Source organism: Microcebus murinus, chromosome 10, assembly GCF_040939455.1.
Source record: "Microcebus murinus isolate Inina chromosome 10, M.murinus_Inina_mat1.0, whole genome shotgun sequence".
Classification (NCBI taxonomy): Eukaryota; Metazoa; Chordata; class Mammalia; order Primates; family Cheirogaleidae; genus Microcebus; species Microcebus murinus.
This window is the reverse complement of record NC_134113.1, coordinates 104,098,615-104,114,509: the sequence shown is the minus strand read 5'-3', so window position 1 is coordinate 104,114,509 and position 15,895 is coordinate 104,098,615. Positions and strand designations below refer to the sequence as shown.

The following is a 15,895-nucleotide window of genomic DNA, read 5'->3' as shown; positions in this document are numbered from 1 at the left end:
CTTCTGCACAGACTGCGGGCCTCGCTCTTCTGAATGCCGCTAGCTCGCCACCCACCCACGGGTGAACCTGGTCAGGGTACTTTCTCTCAGGGGCAGACTCTGATCCGGGCGGGCTACCGGTGTCTCTGTTTGCTCGTTTCTTTCTTCCATTTCGGGAAAGTCTTCCTTGCTGGGTGTGGAAATCTCCTATGCCTTCCCTCGCCTATTCTGTCAGCTTTAAAATTCTCTTTCAGTTGCTACCCTCACAGATGGAGTTAGGAAACTCTTTCCGGTGCACTCATTAGTGAAATGACCTCAGTGAAGCTGGAATCCAATATCTAATCGCCGATTTTTAGCGAGTCCACACGCCAGGGTGGTCGGGGTCCAATGCAGCCCCGGCCAGGCCCAGGCCCCTTGGACCGGGCCACAGGAGGACACAGAGGAGGGTCCCGGCCCCCACGGTCGCGGTGCCGGCAGTTCTCCAAGGGCTTGGGCGTTTTCCAGAGGTAGGAGATGGAGGGGACTGATTTCTTCAGCGCCCCACAAACCACGCCACCCCACCCCACCCCACCCCACCCATGGGACACATCCCCAGAGAGAGATGCCCCATACACTCGCTCCCCTCCCCCTTGCGCTGTGCCCCAGCCCTGGCCCGGGGGAATAGGCGGCAGCCCGCCCACAGGGCGGGGGGCACAGCTGAAAGGGGTTGTGGGGGAGGGCGGCCCCTGGCTGGGGTCAAAGGGCGAGCGCCCGGTGCCGGTGCGCGCGTGCGCAGTCAGCGGCGGCGACGCGCTGGGGGTGGGCAGCGGGTAGGTGAAGGAGGCCAGGCGAGGAGACGAGGGGGGCTGGGAGGGCTCCACCTTGGCGGGTCCAGCCGTGGAGGCGCATCTTGTGTGAGTGTGAGTGAGTGTGAGTGTGTGTGTGTGGAGAGAGAGACAGCCCCCCGCCCCGGCCGCCCGGCCCGGCCCGTCACCCCCGTCCCTCGGAGCCCGCCGGACCCGGCCGGCGAACTCAACAGGCCCGGCCGGGCGCGGGGCCTGGGGCGGGAGGAGGCGGCGGGGAAGCGCAGAGACGCTGGGATCTTGAGCGGGGCAGGGGCGCCCTCCGCCGTCTAGGGCCACACCACCCTGAACGCCCCCCGGTCTCCTCTGGTCTCGGAAGCTAAGCAGGGTCGGGCCTGGTTAGTACTTGGATGGGAGAAGACCGCCTGGGAATACCGGGTGCCGTAGGCTTCTTCTTCTTCTTTTTTTTTTTTTTTGCCTCTTGTTCTGTCCCCTTTCTGGGAGCGCGGCGGCGGCCCGGGGTGGGGGTCACCCCCACCCTCAGCGCCCGCCGTGGGGTGCCTGGCGCCCCAGCCCGCACCGTGGGGCCTCCTCTTGTCCCAAGCCGCGACACCGCCGCCACGCGGCAGCATGCGTGGCATCTGGACTGTCAGGTCTCAGACCAAAGGTCTGCTCTGTGGGAACCGACACGCTGGAGGAAACCTTGAGAGTCTGAGAGGGGAGGGAGTTCCAGAAGGAGGCCAGGATGTCATTTTGAGGGAGTATGGGACCAGAACTCGTCCCGTTGCTTTTGGGGTTCTATGGGCTCCACGTAGGAATCTTTGGTGGTGGCAGCTGATGTTGGGGGATCCGGAGTCACACCCAGACCTGCTCCACAGGCCTCCTTTTACTTTTCTCTTTGGAGTCGTTATTTTTAAAAAGTGTCTCTTACCTCTCTCATTGCATTTTCTTTTCTCTCTCTTTTCAAGCAGATGATGGGAGTACAAGTATTCAGGTGACATGTGTTGCCCGTGCCCCCCTCCCCCCTGTGTTCTTATTCATTTACCTCTCATGTTGTTCCAGCGTATTGTGGGGGCACCAATGTTAAGGTCGGGTACGTTGCCCTCTCCCAGCCTCCCCCCTCGGGTCAGAGCTTCAAGTGCGCCCATCCCCCAGTCGGTGCGCACCCACCCCATTCCTAATGGAGGTGTATGCCCCTCCCCTCCCCCCACCCGCCCGACACCCACCCGATGATGAAGGTGATTCCTCTCTGTCCACTTAGGTGTCCATCCGTTCGTACCCATTTGCTGGTGAGCGCGCTCACGGGGCGCTCGTGTGTCCATTCTTGGGATACTTGGCTTACTGGAACGGGTTCCAGCTCTGGCCAGGAGAACACGAGAGGCGCCCTCTCACCGCTGCTCCTCACAGCCCAATGGCACTCCGTGGTGTCCACGCGCCACATTTTATTAATGCACTCCTGGATGGATGGGCACTCGGGTCGCTTCCACATCTTTGCGATTGTGTGAATTGTGCCCTAACTGTCACCCTAACCCTTACCCAGCCCGTGTCCTCTGCCCCTGCCTGACGCACTCCTCCCCGGCCAGGCCCAGGCCCGTCACTGTCCCGGGCCCCCGCCTGACCGGCTCCTTCCCGCCCGGCCTGTCACCGTCCTCTGCCCCTGCCTGACATGCTCCTTCCCGCCCGTCCGGCCTCTCACCGTCCTCGGCCCCTGCCTGACCGGCTCCTCCGTCGCCTGGGCCTTCCAAGGGCTTGGTGTGGACGCTGCTTCCAGGAAGCCCTCCAGAAACCCGGCAGCAGGGTGGCCGCAGCAGTCTCCAGCAGCCGTCCCTAAGTCGCGTGCGGGGCCCCCGCTGTGCCGCGGGGACCCAGCCTGGTGTCTTCCCTGAGGCCCTGCGGCTGCCGCTCCCCGCAAGGGGAGAGTCGCGGAGGTGGGGACCGCCTCCTGATGGGGACGTACACGCAGCTCTCCACGTCGGATTCCGGGGCTCTCTGTCCTGCCCGAAGGCCCAGCTGGCCTGCGGGTCCTTAGAGTGGCAAAAACATCCGAAAGCTGAGATTGAGGGTCCGGTGGGTGTCTGCGCTTTTGTGCTGGGCACCCCAGGGAGGCCCGGGGGCTGGCTGGACAACGCGGTCTGCTGGGCGGGGGGGGGGGGGGGGGGTTAGAGGAGCAACTGATGCCCTTTGCACTTTGGGTAGCAAGAGTCTGAGGTGTCTCTGAGCCCTGTGCCATGTCGGGGGGGGGGGCGGGGGGGGAAGAGGAGGAGGAGGAGGAGGTGGGAAGGGCCGGGGCCTGCAGTCGTGTTCCCGGGGTGGCAGGGCAAGTGGCTTCTTCCACAGGCTGCTTGGCCTGGGCTCCCTGCACCTGGGCCTTTGGAGGACCGGCCCTGTGCTTGCCAACGCTTCCTGCAGGGACCCAGAGCTGGGAGGTTGCATCTCTCAGCCCTGGGTCGGGCAGAGCCCCAGCGGGCCATGCCCACAACCTCTCTCAGCACCGGTCCCCCAGAAGGCTCCTTGGGGACCAGGATTCTCTTGCGGTGACTCTTTAAGGTCTGGCCCCTGGATGGAGGGGCACCAGGAGTAGAGGAGCAGGAAGGGGAAGGGGGTGGCCATGCGAGGGGACACTTTGAGGCCAAGTCCCAGCTTCAGCCTGATCCTCCTGGGAACCCCGGGGTGTACGTCACACCTCCTGGTTGTCCCGCTCTGAGACAAGGAGCCGGGCTTCGCATTCCCACAGCAGCCAGTCGTGGGCTGAGGACACCTGGGGCGTTGGGAACTCCCTGGCTTCTCCTTGGTTTAACATCTGGAGCTGCTTGTGAATCGTGCCGCCACACACACCCGAGTGCAGGTGTCTTCCGCACAGACTGCGGGCCTCGCTCTTCTGAATGCCGCTAGCTGGCCACCCACCCACGGGTGAACCTGGTCAGGGTACTTTCTCTCAGGGGCAGACTCTTTTCCGGGCGGGCTACCGGTGTCTCTGTTTGCTCCTTTCTTTCTTCCATTTCGGGAAAGTCTTCCTTGCTGGGTGTGGAAATCTCCTATGCCTTCCCTCGCCTATTCTGTCAGCTTTCAAATTCTCTTTCAGTTGCCACCCTCACAGATGGATTAGGAAACTCTTTCCGGTGCACTCATTAGTGAAATGACCTCAAGGAAGCTGGAATCCAATATCTAATCGCCGATTTTTAGCGAGTCCACACGCCAGGGTGGTCGGGGTCCAATGCAGCCCCGGCCAGGCCCAGGCCCCTTGGACCGGGCCACAGGAGGACACAGAGGAGGGTCCCGGCCCCCACGGTCGCGGTGCCGGCAGTTCTCCAAGGGCTTGGGCGTTTTCCAGAGGTAGGAGATGGAGGGGACTGATTTCTTCAGCGCCCCACAAACCACGCCACCCCACCCCACCCCACCCCACCCATGGGACACATCCCCAGAGAGAGATGCCCCATACACTCGCTCCCCTCCCCCTTGCGCTGTGCCCCAGCCCTGGCCCGGGGGAATAGGCGGCAGCCCGCCCACAGGGCGGGGGGCACAGCTGAAAGGGGTTGTGGGGGAGGGCGGCCCCTGGCTGGGGTCAAAGGGCGAGCGCCCGGTGCCGGTGCGCGCGTGCGCAGTCAGCGGCGGCGACGCGCTGGGGGTGGGCAGCGGGTAGGTGAAGGAGGCCAGGCGAGGAGACGAGGGGGGCTGGGAGGGCTCCACCTTGGCGGGTCCAGCCGTGGAGGCGCATCTTGTGTGAGTGTGAGTGAGTGTGAGTGTGTGTGTGTGGAGAGAGAGACAGCCCCCCGCCCCGGCCGCCCGGCCCGGCCCGTCACCCCCGTCCCTCGGAGCCCGCCGGACCCGGCCGGCGAACTCAACAGGCCCGGCCGGGCGCGGGGCCTGGGGCGGGAGGAGGCGGCGGGGAAGCGCAGAGACGCTGGGATCTTGAGCGGGGCAGGGGCGCCCTCCGCCGTCTAGGGCCACACCACCCTGAACGCCCCCCGGTCTCCTCTGGTCTCGGAAGCTAAGCAGGGTCGGGCCTGGTTAGTACTTGGATGGGAGAAGACCGCCTGGGAATACCGGGTGCCGTAGGCTTCTTCTTCTTCTTTTTTTTTTTTTTTGCCTCTTGTTCTGTCCCCTTTCTGGGAGCGCGGCGGCGGCCCGGGGTGGGGGTCACCCCCACCCTCAGCGCCCGCCGTGGGGTGCCTGGCGCCCCAGCCCGCACCGTGGGGCCTCCTCTTGTCCCAAGCCGCGACACCGCCGCCACGCGGCAGCATGCGTGGCATCTGGACTGTCAGGTCTCAGACCAAAGGTCTGCTCTGTGGGAACCGACACGCTGGAGGAAACCTTGAGAGTCTGAGAGGGGAGGGAGTTCCAGAAGGAGGCCAGGATGTCATTTTGAGGGAGTATGGGACCAGAACTCGTCCCGTTGCTTTTGGGGTTCTATGGGCTCCACGTAGGAATCTTTGGTGGTGGCAGCTGATGTTGGGGGATCCGGAGTCACACCCAGACCTGCTCCACAGGCCTCCTTTTACTTTTCTCTTTGGAGTCGTTATTTTTAAAAAGTGTCTCTTACCTCTCTCATTGCATTTTCTTTTCTCTCTCTTTTCAAGCAGATGATGGGAGTACAAGTATTCAGGTGACATGTGTTGCCCGTGCCCCCCTCCCCCCTGTGTTCTTATTCATTTACCTCTCATGTTGTTCCAGCGTATTGTGGGGGCACCAATGTTAAGGTCGGGTACGTTGCCCTCTCCCAGCCTCCCCCCTCGGGTCAGAGCTTCAAGTGCGCCCATCCCCCAGTCGGTGCGCACCCACCCCATTCCTAATGGAGGTGTATGCCCCTCCCCTCCCCCCACCCGCCCGACACCCACCCGATGATGAAGGTGATTCCTCTCTGTCCACTTAGGTGTCCATCCGTTCGTACCCATTTGCTGGTGAGCGCGCTCACGGGGCGCTCGTGTGTCCATTCTTGGGATACTTGGCTTACTGGAACGGGTTCCAGCTCTGGCCAGGAGAACACGAGAGGCGCCCTCTCACCGCTGCTCCTCACAGCCCAATGGCACTCCGTGGTGTCCACGCGCCACATTTTATTAATGCACTCCTGGATGGATGGGCACTCGGGTCGCTTCCACATCTTTGCGATTGTGTGAATTGTGCCCTAACTGTCACCCTAACCCTTACCCAGCCCGTGTCCTCTGCCCCTGCCTGACGCACTCCTCCCCGGCCAGGCCCAGGCCCGTCACTGTCCCGGGCCCCCGCCTGACCGGCTCCTTCCCGCCCGGCCTGTCACCGTCCTCTGCCCCTGCCTGACATGCTCCTTCCCGCCCGTCCGGCCTCTCACCGTCCTCGGCCCCTGCCTGACCGGCTCCTCCGTCGCCTGGGCCTTCCAAGGGCTTGGTGTGGACGCTGCTTCCAGGAAGCCCTCCAGAAACCCGGCAGCAGGGTGGCCGCAGCAGTCTCCAGCAGCCGTCCCTAAGTCGCGTGCGGGGCCCCCGCTGTGCCGCGGGGACCCAGCCTGGTGTCTTCCCTGAGGCCCTGCGGCTGCCGCTCCCCGCAAGGGGAGAGTCGCGGAGGTGGGGACCGCCTCCTGATGGGGACGTACACGCAGCTCTCCACGTCGGATTCCGGGGCTCTCTGTCCTGCCCGAAGGCCCAGCTGGCCTGCGGGTCCTTAGAGTGGCAAAAACATCCGAAAGCTGAGATTGAGGGTCCGGTGGGTGTCTGCGCTTTTGTGCTGGGCACCCCAGGGAGGCCCGGGGGCTGGCTGGACAACGCGGTCTGCTGGGCGGGGGGGGGGGGGGGGGGTTAGAGGAGCAACTGATGCCCTTTGCACTTTGGGTAGCAAGAGTCTGAGGTGTCTCTGAGCCCTGTGCCATGTCGGGGGGGGGGGCGGGGGGGGAAGAGGAGGAGGAGGAGGAGGTGGGAAGGGCCGGGGCCTGCAGTCGTGTTCCCGGGGTGGCAGGGCAAGTGGCTTCTTCCACAGGCTGCTTGGCCTGGGCTCCCTGCACCTGGGCCTTTGGAGGACCGGCCCTGTGCTTGCCAACGCTTCCTGCAGGGACCCAGAGCTGGGAGGTTGCATCTCTCAGCCCTGGGTCGGGCAGAGCCCCAGCGGGCCATGCCCACAACCTCTCTCAGCACCGGTCCCCCAGAAGGCTCCTTGGGGACCAGGATTCTCTTGCGGTGACTCTTTAAGGTCTGGCCCCTGGATGGAGGGGCACCAGGAGTAGAGGAGCAGGAAGGGGAAGGGGGTGGCCATGCGAGGGGACACTTTGAGGCCAAGTCCCAGCTTCAGCCTGATCCTCCTGGGAACCCCGGGGTGTACGTCACACCTCCTGGTTGTCCCGCTCTGAGACAAGGAGCCGGGCTTCGCATTCCCACAGCAGCCAGTCGTGGGCTGAGGACACCTGGGGCGTTGGGAACTCCCTGGCTTCTCCTTGGTTTAACATCTGGAGCTGCTTGTGAATCGTGCCGCCACACACACCCGAGTGCAGGTGTCTTCCGCACAGACTGCGGGCCTCGCTCTTCTGAATGCCGCTAGCTGGCCACCCACCCACGGGTGAACCTGGTCAGGGTACTTTCTCTCAGGGGCAGACTCTTTTCCGGGCGGGCTACCGGTGTCTCTGTTTGCTCCTTTCTTTCTTCCATTTCGGGAAAGTCTTCCTTGCTGGGTGTGGAAATCTCCTATGCCTTCCCTCGCCTATTCTGTCAGCTTTCAAATTCTCTTTCAGTTGCCACCCTCACAGATGGATTAGGAAACTCTTTCCGGTGCACTCATTAGTGAAATGACCTCAAGGAAGCTGGAATCCAATATCTAATCGCCGATTTTTAGCGAGTCCACACGCCAGGGTGGTCGGGGTCCAATGCAGCCCCGGCCAGGCCCAGGCCCCTTGGACCGGGCCACAGGAGGACACAGAGGAGGGTCCCGGCCCCCACGGTCGCGGTGCCGGCAGTTCTCCAAGGGCTTGGGCGTTTTCCAGAGGTAGGAGATGGAGGGGACTGATTTCTTCAGCGCCCCACAAACCACGCCACCCCACCCCACCCCACCCCACCCATGGGACACATCCCCAGAGAGAGATGCCCCATACACTCGCTCCCCTCCCCCTTGCGCTGTGCCCCAGCCCTGGCCCGGGGGAATAGGCGGCAGCCCGCCCACAGGGCGGGGGGCACAGCTGAAAGGGGTTGTGGGGGAGGGCGGCCCCTGGCTGGGGTCAAAGGGCGAGCGCCCGGTGCCGGTGCGCGCGTGCGCAGTCAGCGGCGGCGACGCGCTGGGGGTGGGCAGCGGGTAGGTGAAGGAGGCCAGGCGAGGAGACGAGGGGGGCTGGGAGGGCTCCACCTTGGCGGGTCCAGCCGTGGAGGCGCATCTTGTGTGAGTGTGAGTGAGTGTGAGTGTGTGTGTGTGGAGAGAGAGACAGCCCCCCGCCCCGGCCGCCCGGCCCGGCCCGTCACCCCCGTCCCTCGGAGCCCGCCGGACCCGGCCGGCGAACTCAACAGGCCCGGCCGGGCGCGGGGCCTGGGGCGGGAGGAGGCGGCGGGGAAGCGCAGAGACGCTGGGATCTTGAGCGGGGCAGGGGCGCCCTCCGCCGTCTAGGGCCACACCACCCTGAACGCCCCCCGGTCTCCTCTGGTCTCGGAAGCTAAGCAGGGTCGGGCCTGGTTAGTACTTGGATGGGAGAAGACCGCCTGGGAATACCGGGTGCCGTAGGCTTCTTCTTCTTCTTTTTTTTTTTTTTTGCCTCTTGTTCTGTCCCCTTTCTGGGAGCGCGGCGGCGGCCCGGGGTGGGGGTCACCCCCACCCTCAGCGCCCGCCGTGGGGTGCCTGGCGCCCCAGCCCGCACCGTGGGGCCTCCTCTTGTCCCAAGCCGCGACACCGCCGCCACGCGGCAGCATGCGTGGCATCTGGACTGTCAGGTCTCAGACCAAAGGTCTGCTCTGTGGGAACCGACACGCTGGAGGAAACCTTGAGAGTCTGAGAGGGGAGGGAGTTCCAGAAGGAGGCCAGGATGTCATTTTGAGGGAGTATGGGACCAGAACTCGTCCCGTTGCTTTTGGGGTTCTATGGGCTCCACGTAGGAATCTTTGGTGGTGGCAGCTGATGTTGGGGGATCCGGAGTCACACCCAGACCTGCTCCACAGGCCTCCTTTTACTTTTCTCTTTGGAGTCGTTATTTTTAAAAAGTGTCTCTTACCTCTCTCATTGCATTTTCTTTTCTCTCTCTTTTCAAGCAGATGATGGGAGTACAAGTATTCAGGTGACATGTGTTGCCCGTGCCCCCCTCCCCCCTGTGTTCTTATTCATTTACCTCTCATGTTGTTCCAGCGTATTGTGGGGGCACCAATGTTAAGGTCGGGTACGTTGCCCTCTCCCAGCCTCCCCCCTCGGGTCAGAGCTTCAAGTGCGCCCATCCCCCAGTCGGTGCGCACCCACCCCATTCCTAATGGAGGTGTATGCCCCTCCCCTCCCCCCACCCGCCCGACACCCACCCGATGATGAAGGTGATTCCTCTCTGTCCACTTAGGTGTCCATCCGTTCGTACCCATTTGCTGGTGAGCGCGCTCACGGGGCGCTCGTGTGTCCATTCTTGGGATACTTGGCTTACTGGAACGGGTTCCAGCTCTGGCCAGGAGAACACGAGAGGCGCCCTCTCACCGCTGCTCCTCACAGCCCAATGGCACTCCGTGGTGTCCACGCGCCACATTTTATTAATGCACTCCTGGATGGATGGGCACTCGGGTCGCTTCCACATCTTTGCGATTGTGTGAATTGTGCCCTAACTGTCACCCTAACCCTTACCCAGCCCGTGTCCTCTGCCCCTGCCTGACGCACTCCTCCCCGGCCAGGCCCAGGCCCGTCACTGTCCCGGGCCCCCGCCTGACCGGCTCCTTCCCGCCCGGCCTGTCACCGTCCTCTGCCCCTGCCTGACATGCTCCTTCCCGCCCGTCCGGCCTCTCACCGTCCTCGGCCCCTGCCTGACCGGCTCCTCCGTCGCCTGGGCCTTCCAAGGGCTTGGTGTGGACGCTGCTTCCAGGAAGCCCTCCAGAAACCCGGCAGCAGGGTGGCCGCAGCAGTCTCCAGCAGCCGTCCCTAAGTCGCGTGCGGGGCCCCCGCTGTGCCGCGGGGACCCAGCCTGGTGTCTTCCCTGAGGCCCTGCGGCTGCCGCTCCCCGCAAGGGGAGAGTCGCGGAGGTGGGGACCGCCTCCTGATGGGGACGTACACGCAGCTCTCCACGTCGGATTCCGGGGCTCTCTGTCCTGCCCGAAGGCCCAGCTGGCCTGCGGGTCCTTAGAGTGGCAAAAACATCCGAAAGCTGAGATTGAGGGTCCGGTGGGTGTCTGCGCTTTTGTGCTGGGCACCCCAGGGAGGCCCGGGGGCTGGCTGGACAACGCGGTCTGCTGGGCGGGGGGGGGGGGGGGGGTTAGAGGAGCAACTGATGCCCTTTGCACTTTGGGTAGCAAGAGTCTGAGGTGTCTCTGAGCCCTGTGCCATGTCGGGGGGGGGGCGGGGGGGGAAGAGGAGGAGGAGGAGGAGGTGGGAAGGGCCGGGGCCTGCAGTCGTGTTCCCGGGGTGGCAGGGCAAGTGGCTTCTTCCACAGGCTGCTTGGCCTGGGCTCCCTGCACCTGGGCCTTTGGAGGACCGGCCCTGTGCTTGCCAACGCTTCCTGCAGGGACCCAGAGCTGGGAGGTTGCATCTCTCAGCCCTGGGTCGGGCAGAGCCCCAGCGGGCCATGCCCACAACCTCTCTCAGCACCGGTCCCCCAGAAGGCTCCTTGGGGACCAGGATTCTCTTGCGGTGACTCTTTAAGGTCTGGCCCCTGGATGGAGGGGCACCAGGAGTAGAGGAGCAGGAAGGGGAAGGGGGTGGCCATGCGAGGGGACACTTTGAGGCCAAGTCCCAGCTTCAGCCTGATCCTCCTGGGAACCCCGGGGTGTACGTCACACCTCCTGGTTGTCCCGCTCTGAGACAAGGAGCCGGGCTTCGCATTCCCACAGCAGCCAGTCGTGGGCTGAGGACACCTGGGGCGTTGGGAACTCCCTGGCTTCTCCTTGGTTTAACATCTGGAGCTGCTTGTGAATCGTGCCGCCACACACACCCGAGTGCAGGTGTCTTCCGCACAGACTGCGGGCCTCGCTCTTCTGAATGCCGCTAGCTGGCCACCCACCCACGGGTGAACCTGGTCAGGGTACTTTCTCTCAGGGGCAGACTCTTTTCCGGGCGGGCTACCGGTGTCTCTGTTTGCTCCTTTCTTTCTTCCATTTCGGGAAAGTCTTCCTTGCTGGGTGTGGAAATCTCCTATGCCTTCCCTCGCCTATTCTGTCAGCTTTCAAATTCTCTTTCAGTTGCCACCCTCACAGATGGATTAGGAAACTCTTTCCGGTGCACTCATTAGTGAAATGACCTCAAGGAAGCTGGAATCCAATATCTAATCGCCGATTTTTAGCGAGTCCACACGCCAGGGTGGTCGGGGTCCAATGCAGCCCCGGCCAGGCCCAGGCCCCTTGGACCGGGCCACAGGAGGACACAGAGGAGGGTCCCGGCCCCCACGGTCGCGGTGCCGGCAGTTCTCCAAGGGCTTGGGCGTTTTCCAGAGGTAGGAGATGGAGGGGACTGATTTCTTCAGCGCCCCACAAACCACGCCACCCCACCCCACCCCACCCCACCCATGGGACACATCCCCAGAGAGAGATGCCCCATACACTCGCTCCCCTCCCCCTTGCGCTGTGCCCCAGCCCTGGCCCGGGGGAATAGGCGGCAGCCCGCCCACAGGGCGGGGGGCACAGCTGAAAGGGGTTGTGGGGGAGGGCGGCCCCTGGCTGGGGTCAAAGGGCGAGCGCCCGGTGCCGGTGCGCGCGTGCGCAGTCAGCGGCGGCGACGCGCTGGGGGTGGGCAGCGGGTAGGTGAAGGAGGCCAGGCGAGGAGACGAGGGGGGCTGGGAGGGCTCCACCTTGGCGGGTCCAGCCGTGGAGGCGCATCTTGTGTGAGTGTGAGTGAGTGTGAGTGTGTGTGTGTGGAGAGAGAGACAGCCCCCCGCCCCGGCCGCCCGGCCCGGCCCGTCACCCCCGTCCCTCGGAGCCCGCCGGACCCGGCCGGCGAACTCAACAGGCCCGGCCGGGCGCGGGGCCTGGGGCGGGAGGAGGCGGCGGGGAAGCGCAGAGACGCTGGGATCTTGAGCGGGGCAGGGGCGCCCTCCGCCGTCTAGGGCCACACCACCCTGAACGCCCCCCGGTCTCCTCTGGTCTCGGAAGCTAAGCAGGGTCGGGCCTGGTTAGTACTTGGATGGGAGAAGACCGCCTGGGAATACCGGGTGCCGTAGGCTTCTTCTTCTTCTTTTTTTTTTTTTTTGCCTCTTGTTCTGTCCCCTTTCTGGGAGCGCGGCGGCGGCCCGGGGTGGGGGTCACCCCCACCCTCAGCGCCCGCCGTGGGGTGCCTGGCGCCCCAGCCCGCACCGTGGGGCCTCCTCTTGTCCCAAGCCGCGACACCGCCGCCACGCGGCAGCATGCGTGGCATCTGGACTGTCAGGTCTCAGACCAAAGGTCTGCTCTGTGGGAACCGACACGCTGGAGGAAACCTTGAGAGTCTGAGAGGGGAGGGAGTTCCAGAAGGAGGCCAGGATGTCATTTTGAGGGAGTATGGGACCAGAACTCGTCCCGTTGCTTTTGGGGTTCTATGGGCTCCACGTAGGAATCTTTGGTGGTGGCAGCTGATGTTGGGGGATCCGGAGTCACACCCAGACCTGCTCCACAGGCCTCCTTTTACTTTTCTCTTTGGAGTCGTTATTTTTAAAAAGTGTCTCTTACCTCTCTCATTGCATTTTCTTTTCTCTCTCTTTTCAAGCAGATGATGGGAGTACAAGTATTCAGGTGACATGTGTTGCCCGTGCCCCCCTCCCCCCTGTGTTCTTATTCATTTACCTCTCATGTTGTTCCAGCGTATTGTGGGGGCACCAATGTTAAGGTCGGGTACGTTGCCCTCTCCCAGCCTCCCCCCTCGGGTCAGAGCTTCAAGTGCGCCCATCCCCCAGTCGGTGCGCACCCACCCCATTCCTAATGGAGGTGTATGCCCCTCCCCTCCCCCCACCCGCCCGACACCCACCCGATGATGAAGGTGATTCCTCTCTGTCCACTTAGGTGTCCATCCGTTCGTACCCATTTGCTGGTGAGCGCGCTCACGGGGCGCTCGTGTGTCCATTCTTGGGATACTTGGCTTACTGGAACGGGTTCCAGCTCTGGCCAGGAGAACACGAGAGGCGCCCTCTCACCGCTGCTCCTCACAGCCCAATGGCACTCCGTGGTGTCCACGCGCCACATTTTATTAATGCACTCCTGGATGGATGGGCACTCGGGTCGCTTCCACATCTTTGCGATTGTGTGAATTGTGCCCTAACTGTCACCCTAACCCTTACCCAGCCCGTGTCCTCTGCCCCTGCCTGACGCACTCCTCCCCGGCCAGGCCCAGGCCCGTCACTGTCCCGGGCCCCCGCCTGACCGGCTCCTTCCCGCCCGGCCTGTCACCGTCCTCTGCCCCTGCCTGACATGCTCCTTCCCGCCCGTCCGGCCTCTCACCGTCCTCGGCCCCTGCCTGACCGGCTCCTCCGTCGCCTGGGCCTTCCAAGGGCTTGGTGTGGACGCTGCTTCCAGGAAGCCCTCCAGAAACCCGGCAGCAGGGTGGCCGCAGCAGTCTCCAGCAGCCGTCCCTAAGTCGCGTGCGGGGCCCCCGCTGTGCCGCGGGGACCCAGCCTGGTGTCTTCCCTGAGGCCCTGCGGCTGCCGCTCCCCGCAAGGGGAGAGTCGCGGAGGTGGGGACCGCCTCCTGATGGGGACGTACACGCAGCTCTCCACGTCGGATTCCGGGGCTCTCTGTCCTGCCCGAAGGCCCAGCTGGCCTGCGGGTCCTTAGAGTGGCAAAAACATCCGAAAGCTGAGATTGAGGGTCCGGTGGGTGTCTGCGCTTTTGTGCTGGGCACCCCAGGGAGGCCCGGGGGCTGGCTGGACAACGCGGTCTGCTGGGCGGGGGGGGGGGGGGGGGTTAGAGGAGCAACTGATGCCCTTTGCACTTTGGGTAGCAAGAGTCTGAGGTGTCTCTGAGCCCTGTGCCATGTCGGGGGGGGGGGCGGGGGGGGAAGAGGAGGAGGAGGAGGAGGTGGGAAGGGCCGGGGCCTGCAGTCGTGTTCCCGGGGTGGCAGGGCAAGTGGCTTCTTCCACAGGCTGCTTGGCCTGGGCTCCCTGCACCTGGGCCTTTGGAGGACCGGCCCTGTGCTTGCCAACGCTTCCTGCAGGGACCCAGAGCTGGGAGGTTGCATCTCTCAGCCCTGGGTCGGGCAGAGCCCCAGCGGGCCATGCCCACAACCTCTCTCAGCACCGGTCCCCCAGAAGGCTCCTTGGGGACCAGGATTCTCTTGCGGTGACTCTTTAAGGTCTGGCCCCTGGATGGAGGGGCACCAGGAGTAGAGGAGCAGGAAGGGGAAGGGGGTGGCCATGCGAGGGGACACTTTGAGGCCAAGTCCCAGCTTCAGCCTGATCCTCCTGGGAACCCCGGGGTGTACGTCACACCTCCTGGTTGTCCCGCTCTGAGACAAGGAGCCGGGCTTCGCATTCCCACAGCAGCCAGTCGTGGGCTGAGGACACCTGGGGCGTTGGGAACTCCCTGGCTTCTCCTTGGTTTAACATCTGGAGCTGCTTGTGAATCGTGCCGCCACACACACCCGAGTGCAGGTGTCTTCCGCACAGACTGCGGGCCTCGCTCTTCTGAATGCCGCTAGCTGGCCACCCACCCACGGGTGAACCTGGTCAGGGTACTTTCTCTCAGGGGCAGACTCTTTTCCGGGCGGGCTACCGGTGTCTCTGTTTGCTCCTTTCTTTCTTCCATTTCGGGAAAGTCTTCCTTGCTGGGTGTGGAAATCTCCTATGCCTTCCCTCGCCTATTCTGTCAGCTTTCAAATTCTCTTTCAGTTGCCACCCTCACAGATGGATTAGGAAACTCTTTCCGGTGCACTCATTAGTGAAATGACCTCAAGGAAGCTGGAATCCAATATCTAATCGCCGATTTTTAGCGAGTCCACACGCCAGGGTGGTCGGGGTCCAATGCAGCCCCGGCCAGGCCCAGGCCCCTTGGACCGGGCCACAGGAGGACACAGAGGAGGGTCCCGGCCCCCACGGTCGCGGTGCCGGCAGTTCTCCAAGGGCTTGGGCGTTTTCCAGAGGTAGGAGATGGAGGGGACTGATTTCTTCAGCGCCCCACAAACCACGCCACCCCACCCCACCCCACCCCACCCATGGGACACATCCCCAGAGAGAGATGCCCCATACACTCGCTCCCCTCCCCCTTGCGCTGTGCCCCAGCCCTGGCCCGGGGGAATAGGCGGCAGCCCGCCCACAGGGCGGGGGGCACAGCTGAAAGGGGTTGTGGGGGAGGGCGGCCCCTGGCTGGGGTCAAAGGGCGAGCGCCCGGTGCCGGTGCGCGCGTGCGCAGTCAGCGGCGGCGACGCGCTGGGGGTGGGCAGCGGGTAGGTGAAGGAGGCCAGGCGAGGAGACGAGGGGGGCTGGGAGGGCTCCACCTTGGCGGGTCCAGCCGTGGAGGCGCATCTTGTGTGAGTGTGAGTGAGTGTGAGTGTGTGTGTGTGGAGAGAGAGACAGCCCCCCGCCCCGGCCGCCCGGCCCGGCCCGTCACCCCCGTCCCTCGGAGCCCGCCGGACCCGGCCGGCGAACTCAACAGGCCCGGCCGGGCGCGGGGCCTGGGGCGGGAGGAGGCGGCGGGGAAGCGCAGAGACGCTGGGATCTTGAGCGGGGCAGGGGCGCCCTCCGCCGTCTAGGGCCACACCACCCTGAACGCCCCCCGGTCTCCTCTGGTCTCGGAAGCTAAGCAGGGTCGGGCCTGGTTAGTACTTGGATGGGAGAAGACCGCCTGGGAATACCGGGTGCCGTAGGCTTCTTCTTCTTCTTTTTTTTTTTTTTTGCCTCTTGTTCTGTCCCCTTTCTGGGAGCGCGGCGGCGGCCCGGGGTGGGGGTCACCCCCACCCTCAGCGCCCGCCGTGGGGTGCCTGGCGCCCCAGCCCGCACCGTGGGGCCTCCTCTTGTCCCAAGCCGCGACACCGCCGCCACGCGGCAGCATGCGTGGCATCTGGACTGTCAGGTCTCAGACCAAAGGTCTGCTCTGTGGGAACCGACACGCTGGAGGAAA

At 64.2% G+C, this 15,895-nt stretch overlaps 5 pseudogenes; all 5 read left to right on the top strand.

The window, feature by feature from the left end:
- Positions 1-1,088: 1,088 nt before the first annotated feature.
- LOC142873665 (uncharacterized) lies at positions 1,089-1,211 on the top strand (annotated as a pseudogene).
- Positions 1,212-4,697: 3,486 nt separating this feature from the next.
- LOC142873664 (uncharacterized) lies at positions 4,698-4,820 on the top strand (annotated as a pseudogene).
- A 3,486-nt stretch (positions 4,821-8,306) lies between these two features.
- On the top strand, positions 8,307-8,429 carry LOC142873663 (uncharacterized; annotated as a pseudogene).
- Positions 8,430-11,913: 3,484 nt separating this feature from the next.
- LOC142873662 (uncharacterized) lies at positions 11,914-12,036 on the top strand (annotated as a pseudogene).
- A 3,485-nt stretch (positions 12,037-15,521) lies between these two features.
- Positions 15,522-15,644, top strand: LOC142873661 (uncharacterized; annotated as a pseudogene).
- The last annotated feature ends 251 nt before the right edge of the window (positions 15,645-15,895 follow it).